At 37.5% G+C, this 21,957-nt stretch overlaps 1 long non-coding RNA gene across 1 annotated transcript; it reads right to left on the bottom strand.

Annotated features, from left to right (window-relative positions):
• Window positions 1–10,566: 10,566 nt before the first annotated feature.
• Window positions 10,567–13,751, bottom strand: LOC108276177 (uncharacterized). The gene is made up of 4 exons (XR_008398017.1): window positions 13,342–13,751; window positions 12,490–12,569; window positions 12,023–12,113; window positions 10,567–11,882 (listed from the first exon to the last, which is right to left on the bottom strand). It is a non-coding gene; the product is annotated as an uncharacterized LOC108276177 (long non-coding RNA).
• Window positions 13,752–21,957: the final 8,206 nt, after the last annotated feature.

Below are 21,957 nucleotides of genomic sequence, written 5' to 3'. Positions count from 1 at the left end.
ACACAATCACAGCACCAACGGTGATGCAGACAGAGCCGTCCTCGCCTGACCCACATGCTCACAGTCCTCTGACTGACCCCTAACCGTACAGCCACCCAGCAAGCTATTATGCACAGAGCAAGCAGAACAAAATGCATAATAGACATCCAGCTTAATGCCGTGCCTGCTTCTCTCTGTTGCATGCTGAAGAACACACATACATGAACACACACACACAACGGAAGGAAGCATGGCAGTAACCCCCCTCCAGCAGTGTTCATATCCTGCAGGAGCCCCCGGGTGCCAACCTGTCAATATTGTAAAGCGCGGCCGCTCTACTTTCCTCAGTAGCTAAGTTAGTCTTCGCACAGTTTAGGACAACACTAGTGTCTGTTTTTCCATGCAGCGTCAGAGACAGAAAGATTTAAGCGTCACTGCCCAGTTTTAGACATCATATGCGTCTGAATCTTATACATTCACTTCATGTCTGAAAATGTCTGAAAGATTGTGGCTCTGTGATTTCTTTTCATTTCTAGACTATGAAATATTGTCAGAAAAAAAACTAATCTAAAACATAATCTATAATCACAACCTCTTAGAAAATCAATAAAAGCAAGTCAATGTGTCAGGGAAATGCATCTTAACCCATTTCTAACCTTTCAGACAGTAACATGAAAACTAAGGTCAAACACATTAAACTCAACTCGAGGTCTCTACATTATGTTCCTTTAACCTTTCGGATTAGTAGGGTGTCACAAATAGGGCAAGCTTCTCATACATTCATAAAGCATGAGCTAAGAATTATAAGTAGATCTTTTCACACATATACATGATGTAAGTGAACACTGTGGCAGCTAACATGCCTGGGCCTGCAGAATAACCTTACCGTGAGACTCCAATGAGGTATACTAAAATCTCTGGTTTCCCTGGTGCATGAGTCAGTGTGTGTGTGTGTGTGTGTGTGTGTGTGTGTGTGTGTGTGTGTGTGTGTGTGTGTGTGTGTGTGTTTGTCAGACAATATTAAATCCCTGCCGCAGCGCAGGTGTCAGGTTGCAGTGGCTGCTTTATGGCTAGTTCTGGGGTAGGGGTGGGGAGGCAGCAAGGTGAGATTACCACCATGCTGAGGAGTGGTCTGTACACCACCAAGCTTAGTGGCCTCACCTATAGTACCATGTAAAAACCCAGCAAGCACAGAGACACCCATGGCCTCCACACTGATTTCAGGCAATTACTACTCATTACACACTCAGTCAGTTTCTACCAATCAGTGCTCAGGGAGGCCTCATTCATCATCCAATTAAAAGACTTAATGCTGTAACCTTCATCCAATTAACGCAAAATAAATACATTTGCCAAAATACCCAGTTTTTCCTTCTCCAACAAAGAAAATGTTGCGTCTGTGATCTGGGGTCATGAGCAGAGGGCCACTATGGCTTCTTATGCTGAAGGCTGGCACATAATGTACACTAATGAATACATTAACATTCAGACATCTGCTAGTACTGAATTATAGATTCTACAAAGCCAAGCATATGGGAACAGATTGTCATGTGTTGCCATTAACAAACACTGCCTTCCCAATATGGATACTTTTAGCACACTTTCAGAGACAATAACATCATCATATAGAGTATAAAAATGAAGACGTTTGGGAAGATTAGTCATTAATTCCCGAGAATTGCATTTACAGAATAAAAAAGTTAATCAATGATTTGATTTGGATTGCTCAAGTGCTTAATATGCAGTCTCAAAGCTGTAGGCCTAGACTTAAGCAAAATATGACAGAGCTTTATAGCTTAACCACTCAATAACAGCTTTCTGTTCTCTCTATATATAGCACAGACAAGAAGCATCCTTACAGGCACATCCATCAGATCTGAGCACTACCTATAGCGAAACAAATTGTAATTCTGTACTGTGTATAATCTTCTGAATCTTATGCCTAGACTTACACATGATAATGTTCTTTTTCACTTGGCCCAAATCCTCATTTATATATATATATATATATATATATATATATATATATATATATATATATATATATATATATATATATAGATAGATAGATAGATAGATAGATAGATATAATATAATATATATGACCATATATATATATATATATATATATATATATATATATATATATATATATATATAGATAGATAGATAGATAGATAGATAGATAGATAGATAGATAGATATAATATAATATATATGACCATTCCTTCTGGGCTGCTAATGGAAGAGGGGGGCAGCTGGGCTCAACAGGGACCTAGTCATCTCAGCTTTACGTTAGAGGATTAGCCTCTTATCAAGCGCCTAAGTCTGCTGTAAGCAGTGCCTCTCATTACTCCATCTTTAATTACCCCTCATCCCATCCACCCAGGAGATACAGGCTTAGAATACTCACAGGAATGCTGCCTGCTTGGCTTAAATCTATGTTGAGTGTGGTGTAGTGGGAGAGATTTGGTATTTTCAAGTTGGGAACAGAAATGAGAATCACCCCACACACATAAACACACTTTTTTTTTTCAGAGGGAACCCTGCATCCACCCATACACCATTGCCTCCTACAGCATTTCCATGCTGCTGCTTACTGCTGATAATCATCTGCAATGGAAAGTGTGTGGGGGCTTTGCAGGAAACCCTACAACTCTTTATAGAAGTCTCCATCGAAAGAAAAAAAAATCAACACACCAAACATTCAGCACGAGTAGCAAAAAATCATGGCTTGTGTTCTCTTCTGGGCAACACACATTAAGTCGGCATGGGCCCTGGAAACATGGCAGTTTAAATGAGAAGCAGCAATTATCTCATTAACGCGAATGATAGTGCGGGAGGTGGCGTGATGTGGTGTGGCGGCGCCGTGGCTCTGTACCTGCTGATAAAAAAGGGAGAGGTGGACCCTATGAGGCCAGCGCCCTGCTCTCGCTCATCCTGCCACGGCTTGGCCACACCGTGCATGTATTAATGGGTTCACTGCTCTAATTGCTTCTCACTTAGACAAACCCCTGCAAATCACAGTGCGAGCCGGCAGCACTGCTCGAGCCCCCTGGGACAGGAGACGGCAGGCAGGCGTGAGAGATGGAGGGAGAGAGTATGTGTGTGTGTGTGTGTGTGTGTGTGTGCGGGGCGGCGGGGGGTGGGACTGGTTAGGTGGAGGCGCCGCCAGAAGTGTGTGGAGTGTGGGCGCCTCTGAGGGGAAAGAGGGAGGGGTTGTTCCCAAGAGAGGGAAGGAGTAGAGAGAAAGAGAGAAACATACACATAGGCTTGAACACTCACAGACACACACAGTTCCATGCTTTCAAATACACACACACACACACACACACACACACACACACACACTTTGAGAACACCTATGTCTGCTCATCCACAGTCCAGGCTAAATAAACCAGCCATTCTACCCCCTGCAAGCACTCTCAGATCTCACTACCTTACAATCACCCCCCCCCCCCCCCCCCCCCCCACCCCCAACCCCACCATCTCCTGAAACACCCGCCCAAAAAGGAATAAAATGAAACTCCAAAAAAATGAAGGAAAAAAATCAATAACACAGATAGATACCCGGATAACAGAGTCCAGCATGCTCTGGCAGTGAGGCAATCCAGTGGGTGCCCTCACAACTGCCAGGCAAGCAGAAAGGGGAATGGCGCACGGCCATGAAAAATAGGTGATGAACTCTAGAAGCCCAACCACCCTCCACCCCCCCACCCCTGGTTTAACACTCATGTTTCCAGTTTGCCTATGCGCACACTCACCAAAACACCCATTTGCTGTTCTCCTTCCCTCCACCCTCTCATTCTACAACCTGCCTCATCAACCAACACCTCTGCTTCCCCTGAAAACCTTGTTATCATTAATACACAAGGCCACTGACCAGGACATTTCCAAACACGCATGAGTATCTTGTGAATTCTTACCACTATCAGACGGCGTGCACTGGCTATGTGGTTTTCTCACATTAGAATAAACAATATTACTGCTAGCTCATTTCCAAACCTGGCTTATAAGTCACAAATAAAGAAGTACTAATTAATGTCCTAAACAGTCTTTAAACCACTAATCAATTCTGTAAATAATCACCTTATCTACAAAGTACAGTATTTGTGTCCTTACTAATATGTAGCGGTGTATGATTTGGATCAATGCATCGATTTAAAAGGCGACAATTGAAATTAATCCAAGCAACATTCATGGATTGGTTATTATATTATATAATTGAATACAAATCAGTTAATTTCGGGAAAGGAGAACAATTCATATTGTAAAACTTATGTGTAGTAGACTAGCAAGGTGATTTGCTGTAACTCTGATACTTAGTTAAAGCCAAATAAAAAAAAAGTCCTTCTCTTCATTATCATCATTCTGATACCCCAGATTCCCACCAGAGATCACACATCGATCGGAGGCTACTAAATCAAATTTCACTGATAATAGTGTTATTGTTAAATATTGAATCAATTCCTTATGAAACATATTGTATCATGTAGAAGCCTGAGGTTTACACCCCTACTAATAAGTATGTATGTAATTATGATTCCATCTTCACATGAGTTACACAGCACACAAAACCACTTTTTTTTAAAACTGTAAACAGTGAGAGGACCTTGAAGAGTAAAGAAACAAAACTAAAAATATTACTTCCATATAACCAATTAAACCTATAGTGATGCAAACAAAAAGCTATTTATTATAATTATCAAACAACTTGTTATTTATTCATGGAGCCTACACCCTAATTTGAGAAACGCAGCTCACACAATGTCACACACACACACACTATATATATATATATATATATATATATATATATATATATATATATATATATATACACACACACACACACACACACACATACATATGCATATGTATGTATGTAAAACAAATTTTGTTATTCATTGACAGCTATTCAAATCCAACAATTCCTACTAATGTTTTGCCATTAAATCTCTTCCGGTTCATGCTAATGCTATTGTTTAGTTTTTGCGCTAAACAAGACGTTATGTTTCGACGTAAGGTTTCTGAAAGTAAAATAATATAATTAGTTAACCGACAAAGATTTACATCTTAACATATTAACCTTTTAAAGGTAACACATACTGTAATATATCACACTACGAATGTAACTCCGAAAACAATGTAGGTGCCACTATCAAGTTACATATTATGTAAAAAAAAAAAAAAAAAAAAAAAAAAAAAAAAAGGTATGAGACCTGTGGTTACTATGGTAACACTAGGTGGCATACTATTTATTATGGCATTGTGCTACTTAAGGTGGATCTGTAGTGTATACATGAAGTGCATATCAAACTATCTGAATATTGAAGGAAATTGCACATAAGGGTTCATATTAAAATTTATATTTGTCCATATTTTTTTTAAAAAATATATATAAAAACCAGGGTAATTTCTAGGTACTATTTCTAGTTATATGATTTATTAAAAAAAAAATACCATAAAGATCTAAAAAAAAAAAATCAGATGGGAAAAACATGGGGGAAAAACTAATGTGTACTCTTATAAGACAATCATATGAGACCTTTGACATTTAGTTTGGCAAAGTTCTCTGAGAAAATCTCTTCTCTTCTGACTTTTAGGACAGGACTGACAAACATGTCACTTATACAGCCAACACTGAGGATAATCATTTTAATTTATTATCTCTTGATGCAATTAGTTAGAAGAAAGGAAAATAGCTTGAGGTTTATTAGTTTGAAGGTGCTATGAGAACATATGTGTGGGGAAAACCCGTCAGATGTCACTGTGGCTGAATTCTGGCAAACAGCCAAATCAATGTTTTTCTGCCTAGAACATACTTTGACACCTCAATTTTAATAAGCCAAAAAATATATTTCAACAAAATGTGAGAATGTTTCTATTTACTTTTTAATCTTACTTAATCTTACTCAAACTTTACAAATATCATGTTGCTCAGAGCCAGTTTAACAAACACAGCCTTTGATCGAGTCACTGGATAGCTGTGTGCCATTCCAAACCAGAAAAAGTCTAATAAAATGACTTGGGGGGTAAACAAAATGTAAAAAGCTATATATTTATATGTGATTGAAATGTGTGCACCCCATCCAGGGTGTCCTCGCACTGTGCCCCAAGTTCCCTGGGATAGGCTCCAGGCTCCTCCTCGACCCTGTGTAGGATAAGTGGTACGGAAAAGGGATGGAGGTTTATGGATGGATGAAATGTGTGAAAAGGACAAACATATTTCAGCTCAAGAAAACCTGTAGTTTTCAGCACTTTATGTAGACTGCTTCATTATCACATAAAGATCTGATCGAATTTCAAAAGAAAAAGAATTAAAAAGTTGAAAAGTTCAAGCCTGTCTTGTTATAGTTTATGGGTCTTATAATAGTTTCAGATGTGGCAGAGGTGTGTTTAGGTGTGTGAGTCTCTTTGCCTCTTGAATCTATAAAACAGTAAAGTCCAAGGTGTATTTACATTGCAGCAAAGTAAAGTACTTCCTTCTCCAGAAGTTGGCCAATTTTAGGGTATGACACTAAAAAACCAGCAGGTTTTAGATGTTCAAAGTAATATACATGTAATTTTGTAGGAAAGTATTATGCTATAGCAAAACACAGGCTAAAACAGAAATTATTGAAATATCATTTCAGAAAAATAATTAAATTCCAACCTGTGCAATTATATCCCACTGAAAGTTTGTACATATATTAAAGATGGCAAGATTTATTTTTTTCCCCAGTGCATTGAAGTTCTTTTGATGCATGTTTTTGTGAGATTATGCTGATCGGCTGATTGGCTTCTACATAATGATATCCCATTCTTATTTACTTAGTCTTTCTCTAATTGCCTGCTTCACACTGCTCTTGCTCCTACAATCCTCTGCACAGGACTTACTCAATAGGAAATTAATGGGAGGTGAGATATAAAACGTTCCACTGAAATAGCTTCCGTCGACTTTGTCACGTTGCATCACTAACTCAGGGTAAGGGGGTAAAATGGAAAAATCTGACAACTGACAAAAGCTCATAGTCAATATTTCTTGCATCTAAAGTAGATTATGTGTTAGTAGATATAACTTGTATATCATTTACTGTGCACAGCTAGGCAGACAGTGTTGTCTTAATAAGAGCTCTTGCAGAATGGTAGGTAACTTAAACAAGTAAATACAGCTAATTCTAGCTAGCAAGTTGAATTGGAATAAAGAAAAACATTCTTCTCTGTATGTGTATGCTCTTTTCACCTTATGAATATGCTTTGGACAATTGGCTCACAAAAGCTATTGTTAATCCTGACATCAAATATGGCCTAAGGAGTAAGTTAAGTAAGTTAATTTAGTAAGTTAGCATACATACTTTCCAAACCTCTGATTAACCTATAGTCCCCTATACTGCTAAGGATCTGCTAGTATAGCTCACAGTTATCACAGGTAGACGCAAGTGAGATTTCAGTATCAGAATCTCTTACATTCTCAAGGATTTATTTAACAGTAACCTAAGCTACTGTATATAAATATACTATAACAAGCACAATTTTGTCCATCACTAACACTAGCTATGTTAGTTAGCTGGCTACACACAGCTAATACACAACTTCTAGATAATTGTATTTGAACACTGTATCTTGCTGACAATTTCGTACTTCAAAAAACCCTTTCTCTGCCCATGTCACACTCATAATTTCAATATGATTTGGATTAAAGCTGTGGGTGAAATAAGTGAAGCCTACAAAGGGGAATTAGATGACAGAACACTTACAGCACCAATTTTAGAGTCATTTCAAAATGGAGTTTTAGGGAAAAAACTTCTTAGGGACATTTAAATGGTAGTTATTGAAGGTGCCAATGGAGCCCTTTGTAATGCCGAGAATGTCGTGTGGTGTATAACTCATACAAATAGTATGACCTATAAATGTAGGCCAATCTTCTCCATTACAGGTATGCTTTGAAAAAAAAATTAGGATAAATTTTTGCTAATTAATAAAGTCAGCCTCTAAGGTGATTGTAAGCAAACTTTTGCGGTGGTCATCATTCTAGAGTGGTGCCATTTAAAGTCCTGAAACAAACTTTTATATCATTTCTTCTTTTTTAGAAAAATATCAATTCAAAATGCTTTTCTTTTCAATAAGTACACTTCCTATTACACTTCCTAAGTTTGTGCATAAATCACTTTCAGAGGTGGTCTGTGGTGCATATGCCCCTACAACATGTGGAGTGTAAACACTAATGCATTTACATTGGTAATATATTAATAAGAAATTAGTAAGGGCTGGTGAACACAAATAAATGTTGTATCCTCCCCTTTATTTTGGATCAAGACGTCAGTGTTGGAGTATTTTATAACCTTAAGAGTTAAAGTTGTAAACTCATATTTTCCCTTTATTTTTTCCATATATAGAAAAAAACTACATGCTCACATTTCTGCACAACATTTCTTAAAGGAACAATTTAATGTGTTTACGTTTGTTTCACGTACCTAGATGTATTCATTTTCACCACCTGCTTGTGTGTTTTAAAATTGTTTTCTAATACCATGAGTCTAGAAAACTGATATTTTTTCATAAAGATCAACACCGAACATCCTTTTCCACATTATCTCCAATACGCTAAATAAGGTTGAGATATGAAAACCATGCAATCTAGTCAAAGAAGCCATTAAAACCTGCAGTCTCTGTGCAGGCAACTTTTTTACATTCCTCAACAGCTTAGTTTTGATTATTTGAAAAAAATGTGAAAAAAAAAAAAATTACAGCCATCACCGTTTTAGCGAAACACACACACACATATATATATATATATATATATACTAAAGCACTAAAAGGCCTACACTATGTAGTACAATAACAGGAATAGTTAACTTTTTTTTTTTTAGCAAATAGTTCACAGCTTGAACAAATTAACTTTCAGTCAGACAATGCCCCCTGGTGGAACACGTGACAGATTTGTATCATTCAAAAATTGATGGGGACGCTTCAGTTTCTTACCCTTTGCCCTTCAAATTCTTACTGTGATGGGCGTAACCATAATCACTTCAAACTGACCACTGAGTGAATAAAAGCTGAGGCCTTTAAAGGGTTATTCAAAACTTTCTATCACTTATCACATTCAGTGTTTGCTTTAGAACATACTTGAATACTTTAATCCAAAACGACATGGAGTAAATGGGAGGGGAAAAAAATGGTAGCAGCAACAATCAAAATTCATTCATCTCCAGTAATCGTTTTATAGTTACAGTTAGTCAGGGTTGAACAAGGCAAGAATACACCCCGGATTTAACACCAGCCTATCACAGGTCACCATGTGCACACATATTCACACACTCATTCACATCTTGGTTTGGGGAGAGGAAAGATACGAAAAAACCCAGAGGAAACCCAAACAGTCACAGAGAGAATGCACAAAACTCCTCACATACAGTTCCCTGGGGCTATGAGGTGGCAGCACCACCAGCAAAATCATACACAGGAACAATGAAGTACTCCCACTTTTTAACTAAAAGTATGGTTGTTGCTTCTCAAAGCAGCATAATTTCAGTGGTTTTGACTAGCATAATTCTTTGCCAACATTTAGTCAATTAGCAAAGGTTAAAGAGTTGTCCATCCATCCATCCATCTTTTATACCACTTATCCTTTTCAGGATCACGGGGAACCTGGAGCCTATCCCAGGGACCCTTGGGCACAAGGCGAGGTACACCCTGGACAGAGTGCCAATCCATCGGAGGGCACAATCACATACACACTCACACACCCATTCATACACTACGGACACTTTAGACATGCCAATCAGCCTACCATGCATGTCTTTGAAATGGGGGAGGAAACCAGAGTACCCGGAGGAAACCCCCGCAGCACGGGGAGAACATGCAAACTCTGTACACAGAGGGCCACGGTGTGAATCGAACCCCCGACCCTGGAGGTGTGAGGCGAACGTGCTAACCACTGGTTAAAGAGTTGTATAGTTTACAAATTATTCAGTTATAGTCACATCTGAAATTTGCAATATTTTGTCTTGTCTAAGGCTACATAAGTGTGAGGGGCTGTGTGAGATTTCAACACTGGTTTTGGCCTTGCATTCTTTAATGGCTGATACTTTCATCTCCTACAGATAGATGTATAGTGAACCCCACTATACAGACAGATGTATAGCGAACCCCACTATACAGACAGATGAATAGAGAACACCACTATACAAACAGATGTATAGCGAACCCCACTACACAGCTAGATTTATAGAGAACCCCACTACACAGCTAGATTTATAGAGAACCCCACTATACAGATAGATGTATAGAGAACCCCACTATACAGATAGATGTATAGCGAACCCCACTATACAGCTAGATTTATAAAGAACCCCACTATACAGATAGATGTATAGAGAATCCCACTATACACATAGATGTATAGTGAACCCCACTATATAGATAGATTTATAGAGAACCCCACTATACAAATAGATGAATACTGAACCCCACTATACAAATAGATGAATAGTGAACCCCACTATACAGATAGATGTATACAGAACCCCACTATACAGACAGATGTATAGAGACCTCCACTATACAGATAGATGTATACAGAACCCCACTATACAGACAGATGTATAGAGACCTCCACTATACAGATAGATGTATAGCAAACCCCACTATACAGACAGATGTATAGCGAACCGCTCTATACAGACAGATGTATAGAGAACCCCACTACACAGATAGATGTATAGAGAACCCCACTATACAGATGTATAGCAAACCCCACTATACAGACAGATGTATAGCGAACCCCACTATACAGATAGATGTATAGAGAACCCCACGATACAGACAGATGTATAGCAAACCCCATTATTCAGTAGATGTATTGCTAGTGAATGTAGTTGTACAGGAATAGCCTATTCACTACAGGGAGTATGGTAAAGTCATGATAACTCAGGAATGGACTACACTGTGTGTTTGTTGTTTTTCTTCAATTAACATATGGACATAGATGCTATGGAGCTAAAGGTCACATGAGGTGAAACCAACGGAAAACAATAGCTCCTCATAAATAAATCTTTGCTTAAATTTCAGTTTGTGTGTTACAATTGTGTGTCTTTAATACAAATTTATTCGCCTTAGTAGCTAATTTATTACTTTTAGACCGGTGGTAGTCTAAATAGCTTGCCAAATGAGATGCGAACACCAGGAAGTACATTTGTTGCCGGTGTACCAGCAGTGCTTTGAAGCTGGCGCCATCTTGTGGCTGGACAATGCACTTTCAGTTAATACTGTTTTTAAAGGACCAGTGGGTATTCTGAAAGCAGGATGTGCGATTTACCTGGGTGCATTTACTCAAGAGTTAACGGATAACCTCAACTTTCGGTTCCAAAAACGGAGGTAACTCTCAGGGTATGTAAGTTGCCATAGCAACTTCCTCTCTGAACATAACATTGGTCCGGAGCAGGTTCTGTTCCAGGGTTAGATTGTTTCAGAGAGCTGACGGCACATGGCGTGCCCTTTTGAAGAAGATCCAGTGAGCGAGGAAGCACGGATTATATCAAATCTTTCTCATATTTTGAAACCTCACATCACCAACATGACACATCGTGGATCAGCACTTAACACCGAGCACATTTTATGCATTGCCCTTCATTTCTTTTTTTTGCCACAGGGAGATTTCTGTATATAACGTGCGTGATACAGAGCGTGTGGAAATGGCACCGGTGTGTAGAACCATTCATACAGTACAGTCCAGTCCAGTACACGATTGTGTGCAGTTCCCTGGCCATAAACCATGATGAACCATCGGTGAAGATGGCAAGAGGAACCCCAGTGAACCAAAGAGAGTGCAGGGTGTTAGATGATGTGATCTGCCCACATCATTTCTAATTAAATGCCTAGTGCACAAAGTGAAGAGTTGAGGTTCATTGTTTCTTTGTTTTCTGTAATTGAAAAAGACATTTGAGTTCATTGTTGTACCATTCAACAATAATTGACAGAATAATAATAATAATCAGTAGGCAAATACTTTGTCCACCTTTAACCAGTGCTTCAGCAATTAAATTTCAAGCCTCATGTTCACCTTTTTTCCCTCCATTTCATGTTGTAAAGGTTCATCTACAGGTCACTTTTTCTATTTTGCATTTGAAGATGGATCTTATAGGCTACAGCTCCTTTGCAGGAAGACAGAATGATAATTCAATATGAATGATAACATACATTTCTGTAATATATACACAGACCAAATATTTTTAATCAAGACAACTGCAAACAATTTTTTACACTGCCAAGATTCTGTGTGGCAGTAGATGGACCCTCCTGTGTACATAATTGCCATGATCTTTAAGGGGACAACCCTAACCCCTAACCCTAGGTTTTAATAATCACATATTTAAAAAAGAAATCAAAAGGAATGCATTATATGTTAAACCTCCGTGGGCCTCCCAGCATCTTAATTTTGTACCTCTGTCACAGCAGAGGTGGTCCATTCATCTTCATCCTACAGTGCAAATTACTAATAATGTTTGGTCTATCAAACAGAAACAATACCTGAAGACAATAATCCTTTAAAACTGTGGCAGGATGTGCTGTTGCAGGAGGGTCAGTTAATACAATATGTCTATCAGCAACTGTAAGAAAATGAAATCAGATGCTCAAAGTACATTCTCAAACAAATACAACTAATATACAAAGACATAAGGAACATCTAGTAGGGGCACTACAATTAAGATTACAGTACACACCATATGCAGTAAAATAAAATAAACATGCTTAATATACAAGTGAAACATTGTCAATAAAGGGTTATTTAAAAATTCCTTTTTTAGACCATGGCAGTGTTTATTGTCATCAATTAAAGCACTGGAAACTTAAAATAAATAAATAAAATAAATAAATCCTAAGTTCTCATTATGCTACACACACATTTTACCAAGCAACTTATGTCATGGGAGGTAACTGCCCCCTGGAACTGCCCCCTTGATTGAGGGAAGTGGCAGCTCCTCAGGCGGAGTGAGTGAAGGTGCTGGTGATCTCCCACCTGTTTTACAGGCTTGCTCCTGTTGCTATATAACCTGGAGAAAGATTATTATAGGTTGGGCCAATTAGTTAGGTTACAATTTAGGAAAATTATGAAATATTATCTTTTTTGTGTTTCATTTTGACTTGGCGCCAAGTTCCTCTGGGTCCAGAAGGATTACACCCAATAAAATGCAAAGCATATTATATTATTAGTACTATTTACAATGTTAAGGAATTGAGGGAGGGCTAAAAGTAAAGACGTATCTCTTACATGTTATGGCATGGGTCTAATAGGATCCATGTTCAATTTTGCACCATAATGAACGGAAACTTTTCAGATATTTATGAACTTTCTAAATTCGAGTATAAATTCACACATACTTGATGCGTTACTTTTTTCCAAGCCAACTCTCTGTCCGATGCAGCAGTAAAAAAAAAAAAAAATTGTTGTAAATGGCTTACATTCCTCATAAGCACGCATTAAAGCCTCTAACTCTGCTTCGCTGAAGTATGCAGCTCATTATGTCTTTAAGTACCCGCCGTGCACGCGCATTAACTCCGAGTTACGAGTAGGATGTTTATTGAACTTACTCCTATAGGTGATGTGGAACCGACATACTCCGAGTAAGCAAGGTTTGGGTTAATCAACCGAGAGTTCAGGGTTTATGTTACGGTTAACCTTGCTTTCTAGACTACCCCCCTGGAACTGCCCTTTGTTTTTTGTTTTCTTTGTTTATTTGTTTTTGTGCTGAGGTTGGTCTTCCCCTTTTCTGTAAATTCAAGTTTGGTTCATGTGACACTGCCCCCTAGTGTACACACTCATGTTACATTCCAATATGAATGTGAACAGCCTTTACTGCCAGCGATTACATAAACACAGAGATGAGTGAGAAGACTATGGAGAAATTGGAAAATGAAAAAATAAGGAAAATAAATTCCTTATATACACCATTCTTAATCTGTGGATAAAGGTTGATTTACAACAAATAATGAATCAGCACATTTTTGCTTAATTAAAAAAACTAAACAAAAAGAACCAGCCACATGTTACAAAACTCCACATGTATGTACCTGTGGTTCTATAGCAGGAGCAGTGAGACTCACCTGGACCTTCTTGTACATGTGATGTATGATGCAGTATTTGCAATAAACAAGATGTGTTATCTTTAAAGCACTTAAGTAAACCTGTAAACAAATACTTACACATTCATCTACATAAAAGTTGTTCCGAAGTATTCTGCAAAGCAGTTAATTCCAGAGGCAGATAAATCAAATAATTTGTGTCATTTAATATGTTTTTTAAATCATTATTTATTTACTTATTGATAGATTATATCTATTTGTTTATTTCTTTGTTTGTTTATTGTATCACAAAAAAGAATCTCAGTGGATGTGCACCCATCATGAAAGGTCTACAAGTGAACAGCCTACAAAGTAGATCTAGTCTAATAATTACAGGACACCTTGTAATTATTGAGATACAAAGTCATACTTTTGTGTTATTCAATGGTTTAATTGTTTCTTCAAGTGGCAGATATTACAGCCACACTGGCTAGTAATGTTACCTCAGAACAGTGAATTATGAACATAATGTTATAACTTTCATCATGTGTCTGCACTTTATTCTCAGAATATACTGACAATTTATTCATTCATTCATTCATTCATTCATTTATTTATTTAGCAGATTACTCTATAGAGATATATTGATAATCGCAAGAAACCCTTAATACATAACAAAATGAGGTTGAGCTCCTCCTATCTGGATGGGATCAGAGCCAAACATTCAAGGGTTGGAGTGTGTTTCAGGCTGGACATATCAGGAGACATATGTGTTAGGTAAATATATGATATAGACTAAACAAATTAAGTTTTCAATGATTATTAATTAATTAATGTTATATATCTAGAGTGCTAATGCACATTAAAATATGTATTTTGTCTTTTGACAAACAAGATAAGAGTCTTATTCAAAATATATTCATTGGACTGGCAGCGTCAAAATCTAAATTCATTATACTATTTATTTAAAACAATATCAATGACTTTGTTAATCTTGTGCAGGAACTACATTTAGTACTGACCTCCTAGTTTGTTCACAAAGCTTTATGAAAGTTCAATTATTTAAAGTTTTCTAGTAAGTAAGTTTCACTGATTTCTTACATTTAGTAATTTCACTACTATTAAGCTCATAGAACAGTTTATGTTTGAACATGTTCTGCCAATGGATCAGACTATAAAATGGAGGCAGAGAAAATCGTTTTGATCATTTACAGTATAAATGTAAAAATACAGATATTGATGTGAAGTGGGTTTTGTTAATGCATTAATAGGCTTTTGATTCGTTTTTTTGTTCATTGTATGTTATATGGTTAATCCCATTTCTTGTAATACTTGTACTTTTTATATTCGGCGAGTAAATTAATTTGCATTCAAATGTCATTCTTAATTATACCACAAGGAGCTGCTTCTGGTATGTCCTGGGTTGTGGATTTTTCTCTAATATATTTATTTCCTTGGTTTCATCATTCATTGTGTTTTCTTGCCTTGATATTTCTTTGGCCCTTGTGTTGTCAGATATTAACAACAGATTCAGAGGACACCCATGGAGCCTACAAGACCTCACCATAGGTGAAATTACGGTCTACACTTTAACCCTAACCATTGATGGGCTGTTAGTACACATCCAAGTGCTTGGAGAACAGAGCCATAATAAATGAAAACGTTGAAATTGTAACATTATTTAGTTTAGTGAATGCTCAGTGGAGCTCTGTGTGTGTGTGTGTGGGGGGGGGGGGGGGGGGGGGGGGGGGACCTACTGCAAAGAAAGGCTTCATCTAAACTCTCAGTTTCTCCTGTCACAAAGCTGCAGAGGTTTCTGCAATCAGCAGATCTTCCAGTACACTGTTTTAACATGACACTCATGCTGGTAGAACAGCACTGGTGCTTATTTAGGACTGTAAAAAGGAAGTAGTTTTGCAGATGAGCTCACATAAAATAGTAGGATGCTGCAGATAACTAATGTTTCCAGGTTTCTAGAAATACAACTGCAATAGCAGAATACATTAAACAGGTATGGATTTGCAGTGAGAACATTATGTGTCCTCTAAATCTTCACTTCATAGTAAGAGATAATAATCTAGAGTCTTAACCTCCCAGTCAGACTTACATTCTCACTCTCATAACTACTGTTAGCTACTGAATAACCTATAGTAGCAACTTAATAATATTCTTTAAGATAGGTAACTGAATAATTAGCTGAGACGATCTTAAAGGCATTCCAGGTTCAGCCAAAAAGCATATCATGAAAATGGCCTAATTAACACATCGATAAATTGAATATTGCTCAAATCGTAATGGTGAAACTGTGCTAATATGGTGACTTTAATGAACCTTTATCCTTCTGATTTTATTACGTATCCATCATTATTAATGTTTTTGATGCATTGGAAACAGATTGGATGCAGATAATATCTATATTTAACTTTCTGTGTCCAAATAATTCATTTTAATGAAATATACATGACCTGGTGCTATGATTTCTTTGTTTTCCTTGCTGGATATTAAGCTTTAAGAACTGGACTTATCAAGTTGAGCAGCGTCACAGTCACTGAAGGATCAGATCAATAACAATAATAATCTCTTTTTTTCAGACATTGTTTAATAGGCTACAAAAATCTCTCTACTACACTAGAGGAAATTAATCTTACAATTCAAAACCCTCCACTTATTCTACATAGGGTCATGGGGAACCTGGAGCCTATCTCAGGGCACAAGGTGGGAGACACCCTGGACAAGGTGACAACCCATCACAGGGCACAATCGCACACACATTCACACACTACAGATAATTTAGAGATACCAATCAGCCTACAACGCATGTCTTTGAACTGGTGGAGGAAACCGGAGTACCCTGAGAAAACCCTCAAGGCATGTGGAGAACATGCAAACTCGGGACTCAGGATGTGAATCCCCAAACCTGGAGGTGCGAGGCTAACGACTATGCCCCCATCAGTTTCTAAACCAGCTGCTGGACGAGTGTTTAATACACTATAATGGGATGTAGGATTGTTTTTTCCCCAACTTTTTCCAGGAAGTCACTGTAACCATGGGATCGGAGAGCGCCCTGGCTTCATTAAGTGGGTTGAGGAGTCACATCAGGAGCAGTTTTACACAACTGCCTACTTCATTCTCACAGTAGTATCTTCCCCCAATCAACCAATCTCTCTCTCGCGCACACACACACCGCAATATCAAGTCAAATCAGCTAGCCAGGGAAATAACCCATAGAATGTGCAAATGCAAGCACATGAGCGCATGCAAATCTGACCTAAATCACTCGTACCACACAGACACTAAGTGCACTGATGTTGTTTTGCTTCATGCCAACACACACACACACACACACGAAACATCACGTGACACGTGACACAAAAACATGACACTAATGCGCAGCATTTCCCCCTAGTCCTAGAATGCTGCTGGAAGGCACATAACAGGGCTGGAGCACAGAACACACACATCTCCAGGGTTTACGTTAAAGGTTTACACAAGCAAAGAAGCCATTAGTGTTCACATTTGCATAGAAGCCATTATCAGTGTTTACATGTGCAGCTTTTAACTCACTCCTTCAACAATGAGCACCATGTTCCTTGTTTCCATCTACTACACTGTACACTACAGGCCACTAATGTGCCTCTAATGGCTTTACATGTTTACAACACAATGATTCCTGTGTTTGTATCTAAACAAGGGAAAATGCTGTTATGTAAATGGTTGTTTTTATTTTCAAGCTTCATCCAGACTAGAGCAGGACATTATAAACACTGCAAAAGAAAGAGGCATGGAAAACCCAGTGTTTGTTTTACACAGACCAGGAAGAAGTCGCTTTATTGAATATTGACACACCTGTTTCGAAAGACTGACCATGCGTGAGCATGTTGGATATTTGAGGAAATGTTTACACAGTGCTCCTGTGCAGATAAGCACCACTAAAACTGTCAGTAATGACAAGTCTTTGTGAGGAAAGTGTAACTTAAAACCAATGCAGATGAATTCAATATTAATGTAATATAATAGTACAGTAATAACAGTCTGTAAATGTCAATAATGCAATGCATGTACATGTACTATGTAGATGGTCTGATAATAATAATAATAATAATAATAATAATAATAATAATAATAATAATAATATATAAACTATAAAAAGAAATAGTTAACAAGACTGTTTTGTTAACTGCGGTGGCAAGGTCGTCTGTCCTGAAGACTTTGCCCATGGGGAAAACTTGTGCTGACATTCATTCATAAATGTCAAATAAACGTATCCTTATAGACAGCTTCACAAGGGCTATATTTACATATTTTTGTTGTTGTTAAATAGTCATTTTTCATTTTGAGAATGTTTCTCTTTTCTACTGATACATAGAGAGTGTCAAACATTTTGCGCAGTACTGCGCTATGTACATCTGGCAATAGATGCACTATCAGGTTTCAATGTCTATGCTTGCTTTGACCACAAGAGGGCGCCCTTAAACAATCTTCATTGCTGCCCTAGATTTCTTCAGTGAGCCATGTTGAAATAATGATTTAAAATTAAGAGGGCGTTTTTGTTTGATCCCGGTGCTTATTACCAAAAAATGCACATTTCTCTTGAAACCTACAAAAGTAAACTGCTTCTGTGCAGCGATCATGAATCAGAAGATCTGTTTGCACAGACAAAACTGCCTGCCAGCTTTCTTTGCTCAACAGCTGCTAAGAGCATTAAACAGGAAGCCACCAGAGAGGCGAGCTAACCGGGAGGGATCAGTGTTTCCTACATCATGTAGTCCTCGGAGCTTCCCCCAGGGGGGGCACTCACCTCTTAGTGGATGAGGAGGGGGTGAAGTGAGCAATTTTGTTGCTAACCCCAGGGCCTGTTTCCAATCCAAAGAAAAAATAAATCCCAAAAGACACTTCATGCTAGCTTCCACTGTGTAAATGCATGATCATGATGCAGGGGAAAATTTTTCTATTGTTTTTTTTTTTCTTTCCAGAACTAGGTACACTAGGTATAAAGTCAAGTGGGTCATTCCTACCTAGTAGAAGTGAGGCATATAGATTCATTCAACTTCTGTACCCACCGTATCTTCGTAAGGGTTGCAGTGGATATGGAAACTGTCCCGGGAACACAGGTTGCGAGGCGGAAATACACCCTGACTGGGATAAAAACATTACCTAGTCTTTTTCCAATCTTCAACTGTCCAGTTTCGGTGAGTCTGTGGCATTGTAGCCTTAGATTCCTGTTCTTGATTGAGAGGAATGGAACCCAGTGTGGTCTTTTGCTGTTGTGCTGTGTGTTCAGAGATGCTTTTCTGCTCACCACCTTTATCATCAGCAGCTATAATGGCAGAGGTGATAAAAGTTCAGTATAGCGCACACAGTTTCCAGTGAAACAGAACATTTTATCAGTCCTTTATCAACTATGCAAGCAGAGTGCTTCTGAGGCTGTAGATTAATTATATTTATTATATTAAATATAGCTTCCATATTCATTAACATAAATCATTAAAGCAATTGATTAATGATTTATGTTCATTACTATGGAGGCTATATTTATTATAGTGCATTTAGAAATTCCTTGGGTTAAATCAACTTAGTCTGAGTGATTTCAATCCCACATATCATGATGCTATGCTACAAGGACGTGGAAGTGAGCCGAAATGCATTCCAGATCTCTATCGGCTCATTCAGATCCCTCAGCAGACTGTAATGGAAGTCAAGCAGCCTCTCCATATTAAAAACAGACGCTTCCTCTCCGGCTTCATCCCTCTGCTCACAGCAGACTGCACAGATTGGACTTGTCTCTGGGAGGGGAGGGGGGTGTTTCTGTGCCGTGTGCTCGACAGATCCGCTACACTGAGCCTGTGAAAAGCCCCTCATCTCAGGGATTTAGAGCAGCATCTGATTACTGCCATGTTGAACTTGTAATCCCACAGTGTAGTAATTAGACCAGAATACCGCCTCACAGCACAGATCATGTGAAGTCTTAAGGTATTGTGAAACTCTGTCATACATGTAGCTAATATTTCAGGAAGACTGAGATTACATGCTGAAGGCAATTCTTCTGAATTGCACTTGTTATCTTGGACTTGGCAAGAAAATGAAATGGCTTTGTGAGCGTGTTATGAACACACACATCTGTGATCTTATCCAGGCATGAGCTGCAGAGGAGATGAGATTTTGGCCTCTGAGGGTTAAATATGATTTAAAAACAACAACAACAACAACAACAACAACCAATGAATATGTTAATGCAGTGCAAAAACTATGTAGTGATGATATCCAAACAGTACACACTACAAGTTTTAAAATGATCACACATACAAAATGATCTGTACATGGTTATGAAGGCCATTGACTACTGTGAAATAAACAAATGGCAGCATCATTAATTAACAATAATTACAACTCTAAAATTATTGGCACCATGAAAATAATTTGCCAAGATGACTGTGTAACATAAAATGATTTAAATTTTTAGTGCAAACAGTTAGATAACCAACATTATATATATATATATATATATATATATATATATATATATATATATATATATATATATATATATATATATATATATAGAGAGAGAGAGAGAGAGAGAGAGAGAGAGAGAGTTAACAAATATATATAAAAAGTAACAAAATTAGACATCCCTAAAGTCTTACACATACAGTATCATGCACAATAAATGCACACAAATGGTCCCATTTCAAAACATTCTATTTTTTAAAAATGACTAAAAATTAGAGTTTATTATCACAGAGTAGGAGGTTGCACACATGTAAAATCTCCCTTTTATTTATATATATATATATATAAAAAAAATAAAATAAAAAAAAACCTGAAGTGCTTTTAATACAAATGACACAGATGGCTGTTAATCTTCACGTGAGAGAATTAATACACTGACTGTATGTATGTATGTATGTATGTACGTATGTATGTGTGTATATATATATATATATATATATATATATATATATATATATATATATATATATATGTGTGTGTGTGTGTGTGTGTGTGTGTGTGTGTGTGTGTGTGTATATATATATATATATATATATATATATATATATATATATATATATATATATATATATATATATATATATATATATATATATATACACATACATACATACATACATACATACATACATACACACACACACAACCCCAATTCTGAAAAAGTTGGGACAGCATAGAAAATGCAAAAAAACAACAACAAAAAGAGTCATTTGAAAATTCAATTCACCCTGTACGATATTGAAAACACATTATTAACACATTATTTGATGTTTTACTTTGTGAACTTAACTTATTTTTGAAAATATACACTCATTTCAAATCTGATGACACTGAAAGAATTGGGACAGTCGACTGTTTACCACTGTGTAACATCATCTTTTCATTTAATAACACTTATTAAGTGTTTGGACAGTGAGTGAAGACACCAGTTAGTTAAGTTTAGCAAGCGGAATTTCCCCCCATTCATCCATTATGCATTTTTTCAGCTGCGCGACTGTACGCAGCCTTCATTGACTTATTTTGTGCTTCATGATGAGCCACACATTCTCAATGGGAGACAGGTCAGGACTGCAGGCAGGTCATGCTCGCACCCGCACTCTCTGCTTACGCAACCATGCGCCTGTAATCCGGGCAGAATGAGGTTCGGTGTTGTCCTGCTCTGGATGGCAGCATATGTTGCTCCAAAATGTGTACATATCTTTCGTTGATTAGATGATTTCCTCACCTGTTTCACATCACCTTCTTATTTCAACTTGTCACATCGCTATTAGCCCCAAATTGTCCCGTCCCAACTTTTTGGAATATAATGCATGTATCAATTTCAAAATAAAGTTTATCTTAAAAAAAAAGACTATGCAGTTGATTAAGTAAAACATCAAACACCTTGTCTTTACACGTTTTTTGTTTAAATACAAGTCAAAATAC

The sequence above is a fragment of the Ictalurus punctatus genome, chromosome 15 (genome assembly GCF_001660625.3).
Source record: "Ictalurus punctatus breed USDA103 chromosome 15, Coco_2.0, whole genome shotgun sequence".
Taxonomy (NCBI): domain Eukaryota; kingdom Metazoa; phylum Chordata; class Actinopteri; order Siluriformes; family Ictaluridae; genus Ictalurus; species Ictalurus punctatus.
The sequence above is the reverse complement of the archived record's forward strand: the minus strand, read 5'-3'. Positions and strand labels throughout refer to the sequence as shown.